The 21,107-nt window shown below is 39.2% G+C and overlaps 1 long non-coding RNA gene across 2 annotated transcripts; it reads right to left on the bottom strand.

Annotated features, from left to right (window-relative positions):
• Nucleotides 1–207: 207 nt before the first annotated feature.
• LOC112586874 lies at nt 208–21,069 on the bottom strand. Of its 2 annotated transcripts, XR_003111357.3 has the most exons (4): nt 20,569–21,069; nt 19,555–19,726; nt 11,507–11,598; nt 208–269 (listed from the first exon to the last, which is right to left on the bottom strand). It is a non-coding gene; the product is annotated as an uncharacterized LOC112586874 (long non-coding RNA). The 2 variants fall into 2 exon arrangements; XR_006553316.2 differs by lacking the exon at nt 19,555–19,726.
• Between the last annotated feature and the right edge of the window lie 38 nt (nt 21,070–21,107).

Below are 21,107 nucleotides of genomic sequence, written 5' to 3'. Positions count from 1 at the left end.
CAGGCAAGATTATCATTTTACAATGCGTGTGTGTGTGTGTGTGTGTGTGTGTGTGTGTGTATGTGTGTGCACGCATGCTCTGTTGTGTCCAGCTCTCTGCAACCTCATGGACTATAGCCCACCAGGATCCTCTGTTCATGGGATTTCCCAGGGAATAATATCAGAGTGGGTTGCCATTTCCCACTCCAGGGGATCTTCCTGACCCAGGAATGGAACCCACGTCTTCTGCATCTTCTGCTTGGCAGGTGAATTCTTTACCACTGCACCACCTAGGAAGGCCAGAGAAAAGGGAACCCTCCTACATTATTAGTGAGAATGTAAACTGGCACAGCCACTAAGTAAAACATTAGGGAATTTCCTTAAAAAACTAAAAATAAAGCAACCATATGATGCAGCAATCCCACTTTTGGGCATATACCAGAAAATATGTAATTAATTCAAAAACAAACATGTACCTCAATACTAATAACAGCACCACTTACAGTAAAATAGCCAAGACATGTAACTCAAGTGCCCATCAAATAATAACACACATATATATATATACACACACATATATACACACACACTTTCTTAAACCAACCATCTGTGTATATACGTATCACATGTGTGTGTGTATATATACACAATGGAATATTCCTCAATCATAAAAGAGAATAAAATATTGCCATTTGTAGCAACAAGGATGGATCTAGAGAATATAGGACCTAGACCTAGAGAATATAGTTAGAAAAATATATGTTAGAAAAATATTTCTAACTGAAGTCAGAAAGACATATATGATATCAATTATATATGGAATCTAAAAAAAATAATACAAATGAATGTATCTACAAAAAAGAAACCGATTCACAGACATAGAAAATAAATTTATGGTTACCAAAGGGAAAGTGAGGTGAAGAGGGATAAATTAGGAGTATGGGATTAACAGATACAAACTAGAATACATAAAATAGATAAGCAAAGAGGATTTACTGTATAACACAGGGAAACATATCCAATATTTTGTATTAACCTATAATGGAAAATAATCTGAAATATATATATATATATTCCATTGTGTATATATACACATTGTGAATATTCCATTGTGTACATATACACACACACATGTGATACGTATATACACAGATGATTGGTTTAAGAAAGTGTGTGTATATACGTGTGTGTGTGTATATATATATATACATGTTATTATTTGATGTATATATATATAAATATATTTCAGATTATTTTCCATTATAGGTTAATACAAAATATTGGATATGTTTCCCTGTGTTATACAGTAAATCCTCTTTGCTTATCTATTTTCTGTATTATATATATATAAAACTGATTAACTTTGATGCATACCTAAAAATAACAAAATAGTATTATAAGTCAATGATATTTCAATTTTTTTTTTAAAGGAGATTGTTCTAACAAAACAGACAACTGCCTTTAGGAAGTAAGAGAGGAAAGCTCCCCCAAAAATCAACCCTTAGTAGAATATTCTAGTCTCCTAATCCATTGGTTCCTCAAAGAGACTAATCAGATTCTACTATGCAATTCAAATGTATGTGTATTATATGTCTGAGTCACACTCTATACCTACTGAATTAGAATCTTTGAGTTGAGGGGAGCAAGTGTTGAATGTAAATTTTTTAAAAGTTTCTCCAAATTACTCATTCCAAGTTCATCTTTTTTCACATCTGTTTCTTCTTGCTAGTTAAAAAAAGAATATACTTCTATAGAACTGAATAATTTAACAATCACAATAATGTTAAGTCATGCTGTCAGAACCTTAGCTCCACAGACTGTTAGAAGAAACATTTTCCCTGGAAGTCTTGTTCTTTAGTAACCTGATGACTTTATCCTTGATGTCACACGTAAACAGGTTATTTGCAAAGTGACTTCATAATGGGAATCTAAGGTTCTCATAATGGGGCCACTGCTCTCAAATCATCAAGGGAGCTGAGGCTTTGAGGATTTGCTATGAAACTTTCAACAGAAGGAACTCCCGTGGATGAATTACATTGTTCTTTATGGAAAAGATGAAAACTTTCTTTGTGGCTCTCATGGTTATTGGCTATTTCTCATGTAAGGATTTATCAAAGAACCTCAGGGAGGGAGTAAACAATTGATCTTCTAAGGGGAGTAACAAGCCAATGATAATCGTTTTCTAGATGAAGGAATTTCTGAAATTTTGACATTTCTCTTGGAGTTAAAAAATTCACTACCTTGACTAAAATAATTAATGGTGGTTGAATCCATTTTTTAGTATCCCAAGAATTCAGCCATAGACAGGTTTAGACTCAAGATATTTTAAGGGATGATCCTAAGAAGTATAATCAACATTTGACAAGTAATTGGTCTTCGACTTTATAAACAATTTCATCTCTCCTCCCTCTTCTTCCTAATACTTGCACACCAGCCAGAAACCTCCACAAACTTGTACTTTTTGTGTGCACACACACAAATGCCTTCTGCACAAAGCTGTGTCAGTTTCTGATGTGGCTTACTCTTAGAGCACAAGCCAATGATACCAATGTCACCAATAAGGGAAGTCCATGATGGGAAAGTGAATCTGCTGGCAGGATGGCTCAGATAGAGGGGGAGGCAAGGAGGAGCTTCCGTCTCAGCAGCTGAAAGAAGTCAAGGCTGTGAAGTAGACATGAAGGATGAAGGTAACAGGAACCATTAAAAGTTTGGGTAAGCAGTTGCTGACACAGAGGCCAAACAAAGGAAGATGTTTCCTTGGAAGCAGAGTTTGGAAAGAGTATATTCAGAAGGACAGGAAATGATTTTTTTTTAAATGGAGGCAGGTATGTAAGAGTTCTGTCAGCAGGTAGCCAGGATGACTATCAAGAATTAGACTTTTCTCTGAAATGGATCTAGCAATGTGTGAACTGCCCAGTAGTGGAGGATATGCTGAGTGCAGGATTCAAATCTCTCCTGCTTAAGGTCAGCATTAAAGCTAGGTATGGGCTAAGACTGAATTCTCAGGTGGCACATTGTGTCTCAGGCATGAGGAGAGGAAGGGAGCAGTGTTCAGGAATCAGGCCTGACCAGACAAACCTTGCGTGAAGAAGCCACATATTTTTCTGTGAGTTTCATGGCTATGAATTTCCATGGGATTACTTAATGGGTGAATTAGCTGTTTACATCTCAACATTACATTTCTTGATCCATTTTCTGAATATTTTTGTTTCAGATATTTTTGCTAACATCGGAGATAAGGTAAGTTTGCTACTTCCTGCATAAGAATGATTTTTACAATCTTAAGCTTGTAGCATTTCCATTAGATTGAACCATATTAACCCATATGAAACTGCTAATATTTGATCATTGTTTATCTATAGAATTGCAGATCAGTGGTTCAAGCTAAACATCTCTGTCAAAATAAATGCTGAGGAAAACCAGGGCTCATCCCTGTCTCTTACTGCTTCTTCACCTTTTTATCGACCACTAGATATTAAAGCTCCTCATTTTAATTTTTAAAATATCTTTCTTCCTTCTAAGTGCTTCCCTGACAGCTCAGTTGGTAAAGAATCTGCCTGCAATGCAGGAGACCATGGTTCGACTCCTGGGTCAGGAAGATCCTCTGGAGAAGGGATAGGCTACCCACTCCACTATTCTTGGTCTTCCCTTGTGGCTCAGCTGATAAAGAATCTGCCTGCAATGTGGGAGACCTGGATTCGACCCCTGGGTTGGGAAGATCCCCTGGAGAAGGGAAAGGCTACCCACTCCAGTACTGTGGCCTGGAGAATTTCATGGACTGTATAGAGTTGCAAAGTTCCATGGACTGTATATGGGTTGCAAAGAGTCAGACACAACTGAGCGACTTTCACTTTTTCCTTCTAAAGTCATTGCTGATGCTTTCATTCAAGCCCTTCTCACTTTTTGCCCACATTATTGCAAGAGCCGTCTAATGATCTCCTTGCACTTAGTTTGATCCAAGGGTTTTGGAAAATAGAGTTTTATTGGAACACAGGCATACTCATTTGTTTACATCTTGTCTCTAGCTGCTTTCAACAACAAAGCAAGGAAGATGAAGTATGGCTTTTAATAGGAAAATATTTACCACCTCGATCTTAATAGGAAGTTTTCCAATCCGTGCACTAATCTCCACAACCATAAGAATGGGCCTTCTAAAATGCAAATCTGATTAAGATGCCACCTTCCTAAGAAAGGCTCCTACTACCCTTAGAGTAAACTTTTTGCATATCCTCCTTATCCTAGCCTTTCTCCCTAAAAGGAGAACTTCCCTTCTCTCACTTTAGATTCTAGCTAACTTTAATTATTTGGGGGTCCTTGCTATTTCAGTGTGTGTTTGTATTATAATTCTCTCTAATTAAATTATCCTTCTTTCTATACTTATATTCAACTTCAGAAATCCCTTTCATTCTTCAGTTCAGTTCAGTTCAGTCACTCAGTTGTGTCCGACTCTTTGCGACCCCATGAATCGCAGCACACCAGGCCTCCCTGTCCATCACCAAATCCCGGAGTTCACCCAGACTCACGTCCATCGAGTCAGTGATGCCATCCAGCCATCTCATCCTCTGTCATCCCCTTCTCCTCCTGCCCCCAATCCCTTCCAGCGTCAGAGTCTTTTCCAATGAGTCAACTCTTCGCATGAGGTGGCCAAAGTACTGGAGTTTCAGCTTTAGCATCATTCCTTCCAAAGAAATCCCAGGGCTGATCTCCTTCAGAATGGACTGGTTGGATCTCCTTGCAGTCCAAGGGACCCTCAAGAGTCTTCTCCAACACCACAGTTCAAAAGCATCAATTCTTCATCGCTCAGCCTTCTTCACAGTCCAACTCTCACATCCATACATGACCACAGGAAAAACCATAGCCTTGACTAGACGAACCTTTGTTGGCAAAGTAATGTCTCTGCTTTTGAATATGCTATCTAGGTTGGTCATAACTTTTCTTCCAAGGGGTATGTGTCTTTTAATTTCATGGCTGCAGTCACCATCTGCAGTGATTTTGGAGCCCCAAAAAATAAAGTCTGACAGGAACCCACTAAAGAATCAATTCTTTGGTAAATTTTTCCCAAACATACTATATGGGCTTAATCATTAAAAGAAGAGCTAAAAGACATAAACATTGTTTCCCACAGTGATTTGAGTAATAGTGATGATTTTAGTTAATATCTAATGAATATCATGTATTACAATAATTATAGCTTTTTTTATGTGTTAGAATATAATAACAACTTCAAATTCAAGACAGCACGGATATTCAAACTTAGGACAAATCTAAGGTGAATAGTCAAGTTTAAAAAGGCAGCCAATTCAAGGAAACTTAAAAAAATGGCACCTGAATTCGGAAGGAGTCATGAACCAAATGACTGAAATCTGGGAAACATTACTGTAATTAATGGGAGTGACGGAAGTTTTGTACACAGAGCAGCAGCCGGAAAAACTGGATGTATGGATAGACTGTGATCTGAACCTATGGAGTAGGGAATTGGGACAGCTCATTCCTAATCTGCTCATTACAGAATTCTCATGAACTTTACAAGTCTCCCTGTTGCCTGCAGACAAATTGTTCTGTCACTCAAGTTCCTCTATGACTAGCTTACTTCAACTCTGGTAATATTGAAGAAATCAAAATAAAATGGGGGAGATACTGGTAAAATTTGAACCTGGTAACTTCTTCCCTCACTATTCTAGCTTCCAAATCTCCAAAAGATTGAACTATAGCCAGTGCCAGAGTGGGACCACTCAGGGTGTCCCAATCTAGGCACAAGAGTTAATGGAGGGTGGGTTTGGATGAACTAAAATAACTCCGGAGTCACGTGAACAGTGGTTGTAGTCAGTTATTCCCAGACAGTGGGTACAGTCATTGCTACTCCTCAGAATAATCTACTTCTCCAAGAAGTTACAGATATAAGACAGTCAAGGACCAGGGCTGCATAGCCTCAACTGCCTTTCAGAGTGAAAATTGCAGACTCTGACTGCTAAATTTAAGATAAGAAAGTTTTCATGTTTGAATTTTAAAAGAAGACATATTTTATCATTATCTCCTCTGTGCACAAAGTTAAACACCCAAGTACTTATAGTAGAAGCCATTAAGAGAACTTGTTGGGTAGAGAGTTTGACCTGTGAGTTTTGTTTTAGGACATTTCGTGCACTTATTATCAAAAGAAGACTGTACAACAGAAACACATATGTTCCATAAGAGTCAGCCCAATATGTGCCTCTAATAATGTTACATATTCTAACTCCTGCGTGTACTGCTTTGCTAAAATGTAAGTGAAAACGCCAACCCCCAAACAGAACCCTCTTTTGAAAATCTATTGTGTAGCTGACTGATAACACTTCTACATATTTTGGAAAATGTGTGTGAACTCCTTAAGATGTGATTCTCTAAACTAAAAACAATGTTACTGGAATTTCTGTTGTACTTATTGAACCCAAGGTGTGTGGGGTAACAGATTAACTGAGATTTTTGAGTCCCACCTCCAACTCTAGCAGAGAAACTTCCCTTTTTCAGCGTTGAACATTAGGTTTCAATATGATTTTATGGAGAAAAGGTTTTGTTCCTAAAATGTTTAAAAACCATAGTTGTAAGACAAATCACTCTTTTCAAGATAACAAATCAACAAGTCTGAGGACCTTAGATGGAGTCCTGCCCCTGTGGTTAAGTGATACTGAGAAATCTCATAACTACTCCAAACCTTGAGCTCTTGTTTAAAATCTGAGATTGTATTTATGATATTTACTGCTTCACTTGCTAAATATTGTTTGACTACAGTGACCTTCTTTCCTGATATTTTCAAACGTACAAAGCTCTTTCCTGCTTCAAGACCCTAGGACAAACTATCCTCTCCTATAAGAATGTTTGCCCCTTGATTTTCATAGAACTAGTTCTCCCTCATGATTTAAGCTTCAGCTTAAGTATTTCTTTCTTACAGATGCCTTCCCTGACCATCCTACCTAACATAGATTTATCTCTGACATTTTCCATATTAATATGCTTCTGTCTATAATTCTTGTAACACCCAGATTTTCTATTTATTTCCTAATTTTAAGTTCCATGAAGTCAGAAGGCAGGCTTTTTTATTTCTTCATAATACTTACCACAGTGTCTAGCACCACATAAGCACTGTAAGTATATACTTATTGAATGAATGAGTTCTTGAGGAGAATGAACATAATGGGTATAAAAAGCATTTTTAAACTTAACCCTTTACAGGCTATGTTTTTTTTTTTTAAGTTTTATCACTTGTTGTATTGGCTCAATCTTTCAGACTTGAGCATGTGGTTAACAGTAAAGACTGATCCTTATAGCCTTGAATTGGAATTTCACCTCTTCTATTTAAACTATGATCTAGGACAGATAATTAACCTCAGTAATTACCTGAGAGGCTGGTCATGAGAATTAAAAGGCATAATGCATAAAGGGAGCCTAGCATAATGCCTGTCATACAGTAGGCCATTAGTGTTCTTGTTATGTCATTTCTAACTAGAGGATCAACCATCTCAGTTTGCCTGAGAATGATGGTTTTCCTGGGATGGAAAACTTTGAGTGCTAAAACAGGACAGTCTTGACCAAAACAGTCGTCTTACCATCAACATGCTTTCATACCAACCCCTCGTTCTCCTTCTACATTTCCCAACTCTTTTCTTCACTCAGACCATAAAAACTATATCACAGTCATCTTCGGCTAGTACAACAATATCTTTCAGACAATCTCAACCCTCATCTTACAGGCCTCCAAGGTATTGGTCACAATAATTCCATGGAACACACTGAGACGCCTTAGAGGGAAGAGAAACTGTATAGATGATTGCTATCTCTTCTCTCAAATTTATTAATAGCTCTTCACTTCCATCTTTTCTTCAAATTTACTATCTACCCACTTTCCTAGGATCTCAAGGTTTCAGGGAATTGAAAAATAACTTCTCAGTGCTAAGAATTTACCCTTAGGGTTTTATTTTAAAAGCAGGGTAAATATTAAATTTACTTTGTTAAAGTATACAATCATCTTTAGTATAGTCACAGAGTTATGAAACCATCATAGCTATCTAAAGGTCAGAATAGTTTTCATCAAATATAAACCTGTATCCATTCTACCATTCCCCTCAGTATCTGGCAATCACTACTTTACTTTCTACCTTGATGTATTTGCCTATTCTAGACTATCAGTAAAAATGGAAGGAATTTACGGACTCATTCAAAATATCACAGCTTGTGAAGGGAGAAGCCAAGAAACAATTCCAGGAATCTAACATCCAGAGCCCTCAAGCTTAACTTTGAATTACTTTGATTAGAATCTTATGTTTGACCAGAGTTTTAGAATATTTAAAAACAATCTTTCACACTTAACTGTTTCATGAATCTTTAATAAATGCTTAGTAAGTTCTACACACTGTGCTAGGTGCAAGGAAAGAGTGGGGAAGAATAAGATACTACTATTCTCAGGCTATTACCATATGTCACACAGATATATAACTAATAGCCTGCTATAGTTTAGAAAGTATTTTCCTAAACAGGGCACCCATGAAAGCCATACCAGTACTGGATGGTAGGCAAGGATGAGATTATTCCCTTTTTATACATAATAAAAAAAGACTCCAAAGTTAATTCCTTTGCTCAAGTCAAATTGGAAGGATTTACGGAAGATGAACAATGTTTTTTTGTTTCCTTTGTGGCTACTGTTACTTTTTTTAAATGGACCACTTTTTCATGAAAAATGCAATAACAAAAGTCCATTGACTATAATTTATTGCAAAATGTAGTAACTGGCTTGCTGTTGTTATTACATTTCTGCTAATGATGACAAATATTTTCACTTGTGTTTTCTGCACTGCTGTATTTATCTTTTTCTTGACAATTATGCTCTTTGCCCCCCACAATAATATGGTCACTGTTTTTCCCTCTCCCTACTTAAAATACAAGTTTATACATCTGTTAAAAGCCCTAATAATTCACCATGATTACAATGTACAGTGGTTTCCAGAGTGAAGGGAGTATTGAGAGGAGAGGCAAATCTTTGTAGCTATGAGTTATTTGTAAGTTAAGAGTTTACAAATCAAGACTTGTCTTAGCTTAAAATCCCTAAAACAGTAAAACTAGAGGAGGATAAATAAAGGTTGTATTTCATATGAATTGTCACTAAATACTTATATCAATTTCTCTTAGAGCTTTGGAATTCACTCTTTCAGTTCGACATTTTGGAAAATGTCAGAAGTTCAAAAAATCTTGACTGTGAAGTGACTTTCCTTTATTCGTCATAAGTGAACCAACCATCATCTTTCCCTCAAAAAGCAAAATTCATTATATTTTCTTATTAAAAAGTCAATAAATCTTATGCTATGGAAAGTTCCTCTTTAACTCAAGATATATTTAATGAGACACACCAGAATTGTGTTTGTTTCTAGAAGTACAGAGCTGAGTAGGAAGTGACCTCTGCCTTTGAGTAACTCAGTCTGATAAGCTAATTGGACAATTCATTTATTCAGTAAATATTCTTTAAGAACTTATGAACTGAGAGACTTGGCTATGTTTGGGTCCTTAATAGTAATCAAAATAAGTCTGTTCCTTGTGCAGTTTACAATCCAGGGAGGGAGCAAGAAAACAAGATTATAAAAGATATAATACAATGTGAAAAGAGAAAAACAACCCATGACATCCAGGAGCTAACCTTGGCATTGCCATAGCACTCATGGGTCCAAATGAAAAATAAAAAACAAGTGGCCTTGATTTTCTACTGTTGAGCAAACAACTTCGCAGAATATTAACATCCAACAAAGTTGGTCTGCAACCGTGATGAATAAGACAAAGACAATACTACTCTATAATTAAGCCTGAACTCAGGCAAAACAAACATCATGCAAACTACCAAACATCCCCTATTTTAGGTTAATATGAGTGACTGTTGCTTCTTTACCAATTACAACTTTAGCCTATTATTTCCTCCTTCTAAATAAGACTTCTCAAGATGCCAATCATAGAATTATCACATCCTGAGGGTATCCAATCCAGGGCAAAGCCATTAAAATTTCCCCAAATCAACCTAATAATCCCAAATCTGGACAATAAATCCTTCCTAATATCCTTTTACTGAGGTACCCTATGGCTTCCATTGTTTTCTCTCTCACAGAGATGAATAATATATCCAACCTGTCCAACTAAGGTGCTCCTCATGTGTGGTCTTGGGCAAATGCAAAACTTGAAAGTGGCAACAATACCATGCCTGTTGTTCAAACCCTCTTTCTTGCCTTTCTCTTCAGGGGCATAAGGAACATGAAAGAGGTACTATTGAACTCTTAAATTAAGGGGTAAGGAATATTTTATTCATCTATTTATTCACTCATTGGCTTATATGCTAACTTGTTCCAAAAAATAATTTAAGGAGGCTGATATTATTCAGTGGATTCAGAGGTATAGAGGGGGGCAGCTCCCTGATAACTGTTATATAAAGACAACACTCTGACCTAACAGGACACCTAGAGACAATGGAACCCTAAGGTGGGATGAAAGTACCCCAATGACCCTGATGTTTAATAGGATACCCCTTCCCCAAAAGCTGAAGCTCCCTCTATCCTTTCCTCAACCATATTAATCACCCGCTGCCAGTTGATAGCTGACTCCCTGTTCTTATAAGCATTTTCTTCCCTTTACTGGACACTCTTAATTCCCATCTCCATTGTCGATTCTTATTCACTACTGGTGGAAAGTTGGTTCTCAGGTTTTATAAGAAAAATCCTCATTCTTTTTTCCTGTTAGTCTTCAAAAACATAAGAAGCTCTAGAGCAATCTTCAAGTAAGTCTACGTCAAGTCACTCTCAGCCAAACATAATGATTTTCAAGTGACTGCTCTCATAAGACGCTTTTAAAAATATGTTGGGATTTTATTTTTGTCACAGTGACTGGAGTGGTACTATTGCTATTCAGTGGATAAATACTCTTCAATGCACTACACAATAAAGAAGTGACCCATCCAAAAAGCCAAGAGTTGACTTCCCTGATGGTCCAGTGGTTAAGAATCCACTTGCCAATGCAGAGTACATGGGTTCAATCCCTGCTCCAGGAGGATTCCACATTCTGCAGGGCAGTGGAGCCCATGCACCACAACTACTGAACCAGTGTGCCCTAGACCCCATATTCCACAACAAGAGAAGCCACTGCAAGAGAAGCCTGTGGACTGCAACTAGAGAGTAGGCACCATTTGCCACAACTGGTGAAAGCAGTGAAGACCCAGCACAGCCATAAATAAATAAATAGAATTTAAAAATTTTAAAAACATCTGCTTTAACAATGAACAAACAAAAAACCCAAAATGCCAATGCTACTCCTACTGAGAAACATCTCACCCACAGAGGCAAAGTATCTATTGCATCCAACCCTGCTGCTTCTTCCCATGCCTACCCCAGGTATTGGTAATCAATGAGAGTACACTCCACTGAGTTGGACATGGTTTCAAAATCTTTCTCAACATAGCAATCAAAACATGTTGTGTCCATCAGATTTGGCATGGAAGCCAAAACCCATTTGCCATTCTGGCCCTTACCTTTTTAAGACAAAGGAAGCCTCACTGTTCTTGAGATGAAGTCTCCATGTGGCACCTGGGTCCTCTTTCATTTCCTTGTCTTGATCATCTATCTGTAACACAGAAGAAAAAACCTGAAACATATGATAAGCCCATTCTCAAGGCTCTACCCCTCAAGTTTGACCTTTAAAGGTAGAACATTTTTCATTCATATAGAAATAAAAATTTGCAGAGTAGAGAGTAACAGCTGGCTTGTTAGAAGTTTACAGGAATGTCATGACCTAGAGCGTCATGACAGCTAGAAACACAAATGATTCTGGCACCGAGAAGTTTGCAACAACTGATCACACTCCCTCCCCTTTTAATATAAAAGAAGCCTGAATTTTAACTCTGGATACACTAGCTCCACCATCTTCATGATTTGCTGGCTTTTCAAATAAAGTGGTTATTCCTTGTCTAAACACCTCATCTCTTGATTTATTATTCTGTCATGCAGTGAGCAGTATGAGCTTGGACTTGGCAATATGACCATTCTCCCAGGTCTTCTAAGGGCACCATCAGTGATGTGAACTCTGCGGCTGGGACTCTGCACCATCCCAACAGATCTGACTGAAGCATCTCCAGTTTTGCTCCTTATGCAGTGAGTGAGCTACACCCTCTAGTGGGGAAAACACATGTAGTATATTGAACTTCTTTGGAAGAATAACACCCAAAAGAAAACTCATCTCAGATACTGAATTAAAAAAAAAAAAAATGGGGTGGGGGGAGGTGGGAGCAAAGTAGGGGAGGTGCGGAGGATTTCCATGGCACTTGTACTTGAAAAATCCAGAGGGATCTCTGAATTCAGGCATGGCTCAACCCAGTCTCAAAAATTGTTGCCAGGTGTTTTTTTTGGGTCTCCTTTTTTCGATCCATCCATGTTTTCCTTGACATTGTCTTCATTCTCAGGCTGTGACCACTTCACTCATCCCAGAGGTAAACCCTGGCAGCTCCAGAGTTACAATTTCAGTAGAAGAGAACTTTCCTTTCTTAAAACTTCTAGTAAAAGATTTGAAGCTTATACATTAGTCGGGATAAGATTGCTGAATCAGTCTTTAGGGCTACAAGTGTGCTTTAACTTTTATTGAAATAGACTAAATTACAAGGCACTGCAGGAGCCAGGGGGTGAAGCAGCCCTCCTGAATGGACGAGATGAGGATAAAGAACTGTTCCCCAAAGGAACATTAAAGCACTGCTGCTACTGCTAAGTCGCTTCAGTCGTGTCCGACTTTATGCGACCCCATAGACGGCAGCCCACCAGGCTCCCCCGTCCCTGGGATTCTCCAGGCAAGAACACTGGAGTGGGTTGCCATTTCCTTCTCCAATGCATGAAAGTGAAAAATCAAAGTGAAGTCGCTCAGTCGTGTCCGACTCTTCGCGACCCCATGGACTGCAGCCTACCAGGCTCCTCCATCCATGGGATTTTCCAGGCAAGAGTACTGGAGTGGGGTGCCATTGCCTTCTCCACATTAAGGCACTATTGCCAGGAAAATGAAAGAAGTAATTACTTCTGTAAAATTACTTCTGTAAAGAAGTGTACTTCTTTATACTTCTTTACAATTACATGTTGATACTACCCTTTTGGGATTCCACTTTTCCCTCCTCTGAATCAGAGGTTGTCCTCAGGCCTGCCCAAATTTCAATTCCCTGCTATTTTCCTGCCTTTACCACACTTAACTATCTGTATCATAAGTTATGGTACTGCCAGGACCTGAAACACTTTACTATCTTAGTAGAAGGCAAGGAAATATCACCCAGAGAGCTAAACCTTCTGGAAAATACACTTTCATACCCATACAAAATCATTTGATGTGCTGGCCCACAAACCATGGGCAGTTTGGTGGCCTCTCAACTTCAGAGGACCCCAGGGCACTTCTGTTCTCACGGTTACTTCTTGCTCCATATCCCTAACTTTGCAGAGTTCTCCATCAGCCCCTCATTTGACCTTTTAATATTATCCACCACTTTGGTGCAGCACTTTGGTGCTTCATTCCTCAAGCATGTTCAAGGCTACTCAGAGTAACATGTTTTCTGAAGGTTTAGGATAATAGTCAAGGTTATGGGTTTTCCAGTGGTCATGTATGGATGTGAGAGTTGGAGTATAAAGAAAGCTGAGCACCAAAGAATTGATGCTTTTGAACTGTGGTGTTGGAGAAGATTCTTGAGAGTCCCTTGGACCGCAAGGAGATCCAACCAGTCCCTCCTAAAGGAGATCAGTCCTGGGTGTTCATTGGAAGGACTGACATTGAAGCTGAAACTCCAGTACTTTGGCCACCTCATGAGAAGAGCTGACTCATTTGAAAAGATCCTGATGCTGGGAAAGGTTGAGCGCAGGAGGAGAAGGGGGCAACTGAGGATGAATTGGTTGGATGGCATCACCGACTCGATGGACATGGGTTTGGGTGAACTCCAGGAGTTGGTGATGGACAGGGAGGCCTGGCGTGCTGCGGTTCATGGGGTCGCAAAGAGTCACACACAACTGAGGAACTGAACTAAATTGAGGATAATAGAGGAGGTTAATGGCTAACACAGCATAGGAAATATTATCAAGAATATTTTTGGTAAAAGTGATGAAATCTAACTGAAACTTATTTTTCTGGGCTCCAAAATCACTGCAGATGGTGACTGCAGCCATGAAATTAAAAGACGCTTACTCCTTGGAAGGAAAGTTACGACCAACCTAGATAGCATATTCAAAAGCAGAGACATTACTTTGCCAACAAAGGTTCGTCTAGTCAAGGCCATGGTTTTTCCTGTGGTCATGTATGGATGTAAGAATTGGACTGTGAAGAAGGCTGAGTGCCAAAGAATTGATGCTTTTGAACTGTGGTGTTGGAGAAGACTCTTGAGAGTCCCTTGGACTGCAAGGAGATTCAACCAGTCCATTCTGAAGGAGATCAGCCCTGGGATTTCTTTGGAAGGAATGATGCTAAAGCTGAAACTCCAGTACTTTGGCCACCTCATGCGAAGAGTTGACTCATTGGAAAAGACTCTGATGCTGGGAGGGATTAGGGGTAGGAGGAGAAGGGGACAACAGAGGATGAGATGGCTGGATGGCATCACTGACTCAATGGACTTGAGTCTGAGTGAACTCCGGGATTTGGTGATGGACAGGGAGGCCTGGCGTGCTGCGATCATGGGGTCGCAAAGAGTCGGGACACGGCTGAGCGACTGAACTGAACTGAGCCTAAGTCAAACAAGAAATGGGTGGGTTCATGCAATTAAGAGGACCCATGGTCTTAATTCAAGATCAGCATTATCCCCTGACTTAAGTAACGCAAGGAGTCTTACTGTCCACCTCTGACCTCTGCTAGTCTATGAATTGCACAGAATGCTGGTTTTGTCATCTCCCATACAGATTCCATCTACATGATGACTTAATGCTGTTACCACCCTAGTCATGTGTCCTCATAGCTTGAGAGCCAAAACAAAAAGGGTTGGGATGGGAAGAAGGGAAATCATGGGGCTTAGCTACTCCCCATCAATATACAACTACAATCTGCCAATATGGGGAGTTGAAATTTTTAAGTAATTATCTTATAACCACAAAAATATTAAATTTAAGCATAGAAATGAGGAATAAATCACATCTATATTGTAGTTTGGGTTAAGAAATAGTCTACAAATAATTATAATTTAAAATATAGATACTTTAAGAAAATATAACAGTAAAGAATATGATGGATGAATTGTGTGATTCAAATTTGAAATCTTTAACTATTGATTTAAATTTATAATTTTAAGAGAATAAAAATTTTATTAAGTCTGTATTATTTGGTGCTTTGAGAAGTTGTCATTTGCCACATTTATGTTTAACCGAATAGAGCTATAACATTTGGAAAGAATTTTGTTATAACTGAAGTACTTAAAAGCAAAAATTGAGTACAATTATCCTTTCATTAATTCCTTCATCAACTAAGCTTAACTGTATACCCACCCCCCTATCTGTTTATGTTTGAGAAATTGATTCATCTGGATGTTTGCCTGACTCCCTTGACCAAACTGCAGGTAGAAATATATCCACTTATCATTATTTGTTTCTTTGCGATTAGTCCAGTGCCTCCCCTGAGAGCAAGCACTCAGAAAATATTTGTTGACTGAATTAATGAACAATGTCAGATTCAAAATACAACCAGCGTTCGAAAACTGCACCTGCTTTCTACCTGTTACTTTTGGAATGTAAGGACCATCAGTTTCCATCCCAGTATGAGGCTCATTTGGGTGGGCCCAGTCCTTCAGCACTTTTCATTTCTTTCCTTGTGACAGCTGAATGAGGTTAATTCACCTTCTACTAATCGGGGGGCAACTTGCTCATTTAGTCAAGGTCAGGAGAGTCATAGAGTATGTGAGGGGAAACTGATTCCTGTGTGTCCTATATGCAGCAAAAGGAGACTGAAATGCTAGACTGCAACCAAGGCATACTGGGCCTTGGAATTCCGATCAACAAGAAATAAATGTATGCTTTAAGGTTTAAAGTTTAATAAAAAATGAGTCATTGACACATTCCTTGTGTGCTTTAAGAAAATTAATCAGATTTGGAGGAAAAATTACAAGACTGCACAGGAGGAATATGGATTTTGAAGTAAGATAGCTAAAATGTCACAGTGATTCTCTTTATTTGCTAGCTGTGTGAACTTTAGCAAAATACTTAACCTCTTTGAACCTGAGTTACGTTACCTGTAAGATGGGGTAAGCAACACTTACCTCACAGAATTCATAGGGATTAAACATAATGATGTATTTAAAATGATTGGTAGAGAGACATTGTGATTAAACAATGAAAAAACAAAACATTAAGAATTTGCAAGTGAGATACTAGAGCCAGGATGATGAGACAGAGAGACATAATTAAGAAGTAGTGACACAAGCTCGTGGGGGAAGGAAAAGTGAGCTGAACTGGGTGTTTGTAATTACTATTTCATGCACAGAGCCTGGACTCTGTCCTCTGTACTGCTCGGGTATCCTGACATTCCACTGGGCCAGGGGTTCCCAAACTTCACTTAAGTGTTCTTTGTAAATGTCTCCCAGATTGCTTAGGAGCAGAAACTGCTACCTGTCATCTCTGCAGCCCTAACAGTCTAACATATTCTCAGGCCCCACACAGTCTTTTAGTAAATGCTGGCTAATGGTAAATAGTTATTGGCATTTCAAACATCTCTTTTTACAAAAAATATCTTCTTTACTCTCACATCTCTAGAGAGCTGGCTAAAAGATCAGCACTCAATGCAGTTGACAGGGAAAACACAGTAAGACTTATTACTTTAAGTAAACTTTTTGAGTTCCTGAAGTTTCTAAATCTATTCACTTTCTTGAGATGTAACCTTGAACAGTATGGTCCAAATTAAAAATGAAATAAATGGCCTTATTTATTTATGCTCACTTAGGCCTCATGTTGGGAGAAGGTAATGGCACCCCACTCCAGTTCTGTTGCCCGGAAAATCCCATGGATGGAGGAGCCTGATAGGCTGCAGTCCATGGGGTCGCTAAGAGTCAGACACGACTGAGCGACTTCACTTTCACTTTCCACTTTCATGCACTGGAGAAGGAAATGGCAACCCACTCCAGTGTTCTTGCCTGGAGAATCCCAGGGACGGAGAAGCCTGGTAGGCTGCAGTCCATAGGGTCGCACAGAGTCAGACATGACTGAGCGACTTAGCAGCAGTAGCAGGCCTCATGTTTATAAAAGCTACCCATGAAACTTTTTGTTTTCTCCTTTTGTGTGTGTATATGTGTGTGTGCGCATGTGCACACGCCTAATCTACCACCTTGTGTTTGGTTTTGATAGTGCAATTCACTAAGCATATACCTACTTACAACATTCTTTCACAGCATTTCCTTATGTAACTTGGAAAAATTTAAGATGCTTTGAAAGTGAACTTCAGAAAAACCACATGCTAAGAATTCAGTCCTTGAAACTTCAAACACTGCTGAGAAAAAAGGGAAAAAAAGAGCCTCTGAACAATCAAATAGTAACAGCTAACCTTTTCATAATATTTGCTATGTGCTTATTTAACTTATATGCAGAGTACATCATGAGAAATGCTGGGCTGGAAGAAGCACAAGCTGGAATCAAGATTGCCGGGAGAAATATCAATAACCTCAGATATGAAGATGACACCACCCTTATGGCAGAAAGTGAAGAGGAACTAAAAAGCCTCTTGATGAAAGTGAAAGAGGAGACTGAAAAAGTTGGCTTAAAGCTCAACATTCAGAAAACAAAGATCATGGCATCTGGTCCCATCACTTCATGGCAAATAGATGGGGAAACAGTGGAAACAGTGTCAGACTTTATCTTTCGGGGCTCCAAAATCACTACAGATGGTGATTGCAGCCATGAAATTAAAAGATGCTTACTCCTTGGAAGAAAAGTTATGACCAACCTACATAATATATTGAAAAGCAGAGACATTACTTTGCCAACAAAGGTCCGTTTAGTCAAGGCTATGGTTTTTCCAGTGGTCATGCATGGATGCGAGAGTTGGACTGTGAAGAAAGCTGAGTGCCAAAGAATTGATGCTTTTGAACTGTGGTGTTGGAGAAGACTCTTGAGAGTCCCTTGGATTGCAAGGAGATCCAACCAGTCCATTCTAAAGGAGATCGGTCCTGGGTGTTCTTTGGAAGGAATGATGCTAAAGCTGAAACTCCAGTACTTTGGCCACCTCATATGAAGAGTTGACTCACTGGAAAAGACTCTAATGCTGGGAGGGACTGGGGGCAGGAGGAAAAGGGGACGACAGAAGATGAGATGGCTGGATGGCATCACTGACTCGATGGACGTGAGTTTGAGTGAACTCCGGGAGATGGTGATGGATAGGGAGGCCTGGCATGCTGCGATTCATGGGGTTGCAAAGAGTTGGACATGACTGAGCGACTGAACTGAACTGAACTGAGGCACTCTTCTTAGTGGATTACGAACATATCTCACAAAAAAAAAAAAAAAGAAAGAAAGGCCGTTGAGAAATTGGAACCCTTGTGCACTGTTGCTGAGAATGTAAAATGGTGTAACTACTATGGAAAAATTAAAAATGGAATTTCCATATGATATAACCATCCCACTTTGGGATATATATCAAAATAATGGAAAGAAAGAAAAGATACCTGCACACTAATATTCATTGAAGAATTATTCACAATGTCTATTTACAACAGACATGTGGGAAGCAATCCAAATGTCTAGTGATGGATGAATGAACAAGCAAAATATGATATATGCATACAATGTAATATAACTCAGTCTTAAAAAGGAAGAAAAATCTGACACACGCTGCAGCATAGCTGAACCTTGAAAATATTATGCTAAGTGAAAAAAAAAAACAAACAAAAAGGACATATTGTACGAGCCTACTTATATGAGTTCAGAGAGAGAGTAGAATGGTTGTTGCCAGGGGCTGGGCTGCAGCAGGTGGGAATTGTTTAGGGCATATGGAAGGGAAGATGAAAAAAATCTGGTGGTGGATGGTGATGTAGTCACATAACAACGTAAATAGTCTTAATGCCAATGAATTAATGCCACTGTACACTCAAAATTGGTTAAAAATACTAAATTTTTTTACATATATTTTGGTGGTGGTGATCTAGTCCCTGAGTCGTGTCTGAATGGACCCATGGACTGAATGGAGCCCACCAGGTTCTGAATGGGCCCATGGACTGAATGGAGCCCACCAGGTTCCTCTGTCCATGGGATTTCCCAGGCAAGAATATTAGAGTGGGTTGCCATTTCCTTCCCCAAGGGATCTTCCCGATCCAGGGGTGGAACCTGTGACTCCCGCATTGGCTGGTGCATTCTTTACCACTGAGCCACCAGGGAAGCCATGTATATTTTACAGATAAAAATAAATCATGTAAAGAATCACTAAGGTACACCCTCAAGACTGTACTGGTGGGGCTACCAGCCTTCCTTTTTGAAGCCTGTGCTAATAAAATCTATGTATCTCCCCCCCTCCACCAAAAAAACAAAAAAAGGAGGTACTGTAGTTAAAGATGGACCCTCAATTTTTTGCTACTCATTAAATTAAGAGGTGGAATCTTACCCTTGTCATTTTGAATCTGCGTGGCTTCCTTGACCAACAGAATGTGACAGAAGTGACTTCTGGGACTCCCAAGGCTGAATCATTTGAAGTCCTGTCCTTGAGTTTCCTCCTGTACTGCTTGGAACAGCTCACTTTCTACTCTGAGTGCTGACTATCATAACCCAGCGCTCTGCTGTGAGAAATCCAAACCAGAAGGATAAATCATGTGTAGGTACTCTGACAGATAGTTTTAGCTGAGGCCCTAGAGGGCTTGAAGACTAAATTGTCCATGATGCAACTTCCATTTGAATTTGCAGTGAAAAGTCTCAGCCGACATTTAACATCAAATGCATGTAACCCCCCAATTTACAACTGCCCAACTGAGCCCAGTCAACTCACAGAATCCTAACAAATTATGGTTAGCCACTAAATTCTGCAGTGGTTTTGTATGTACTTACCATAATGACATCCTTTTTTTCCTAACAAACCCAAAGCTTAGAGTTGACATCTCAAGGTCACAGAATGAGTACTCACTCTGTGGTTGCTTGAACCCACAGATGGGGACTGCAGTAGGGAAGGCCTATTGTAAACTTATACTCAAATTTTTGACCCCTAACCCCAGAGTTGATCAAGGGTCACCCATATTTAGGGGCAAGGCATTTGGAAAGTAAAAAAAATTGGTTTCAGTCTAGCTGTGTGACACTGCGCAATTATCTCTGCAGACATACAATGGTTCATGTCATTTCGGTTAAAGACTGTTGTGGTCATGGAGCCATCAGTCACTGCAGCTGTGCCTGAAGGTGCATCCTAATGAGATTCAGTTCGGAGAAAAACAGGATTATAGACCCTAGAAACTTAAGGTACATATCAAGAGAATGATTTCATTAAGCCCAGAGTCTCATATTACCTCATACATAAAAAAGAGCTAAATTCATTAATTTGACATTTTGTTTCTTTAACGAGAAGTAATATTTTCACGTTCAACTACCTGCTTTTCTTCTTTTTCAAACTCTCCTACACATCTGCACGCCTTACCTCTTCAGAACAGTCACTCGCAGACATCTGAGAGGCCATCTCCACAGCTTAAGTCCTCAGCCAGTGCGCTGAATAAAAGGTAATTCCCTATTTCTAGGCTGTGGAGATTTTTTTGTTTGTTTTCTTTTTTTTCAGTCCACACCCTCTCTGAAGATAATTTTTGTAAGGAAAAAAACGGGTCAAATTAACTCCTACCAATACGTCATGGTCGTGGCGAGTGTTATTAGACAATGATGAGGAAATCCTTTGGAAACTATAAAATACTGTCAAGTACGTACATACACAATGTCCCAAATGTAGAGAAAAGCAGACTTAACATTGACGTTTTTACCCCACCTCACCCTCACCAAAAAAAGTTTTTATGTTTTTCAGGTGAGTAAGTTTTGGAAAAAAGTCTCTACCAGAATTTACCTACTTTGCAACCGAAAAACGTGAAACCCTGAAAAGTGCACCAAAGCCACCCAGAAGCAAACCGCAGAACCTGGACTATTTATCCGGCGGCAGACGCTACACACGCTGGGCGTGGTAACGCTGTCACG

Source organism: Bubalus bubalis, chromosome 9 (assembly GCF_019923935.1).
Source record: "Bubalus bubalis isolate 160015118507 breed Murrah chromosome 9, NDDB_SH_1, whole genome shotgun sequence".
Lineage (NCBI taxonomy): Eukaryota > Metazoa > Chordata > Mammalia > Artiodactyla > Bovidae > Bubalus > Bubalus bubalis.
The sequence above is the reverse complement of the archived record's forward strand: the minus strand, read 5'-3'. Positions and strand labels throughout refer to the sequence as shown.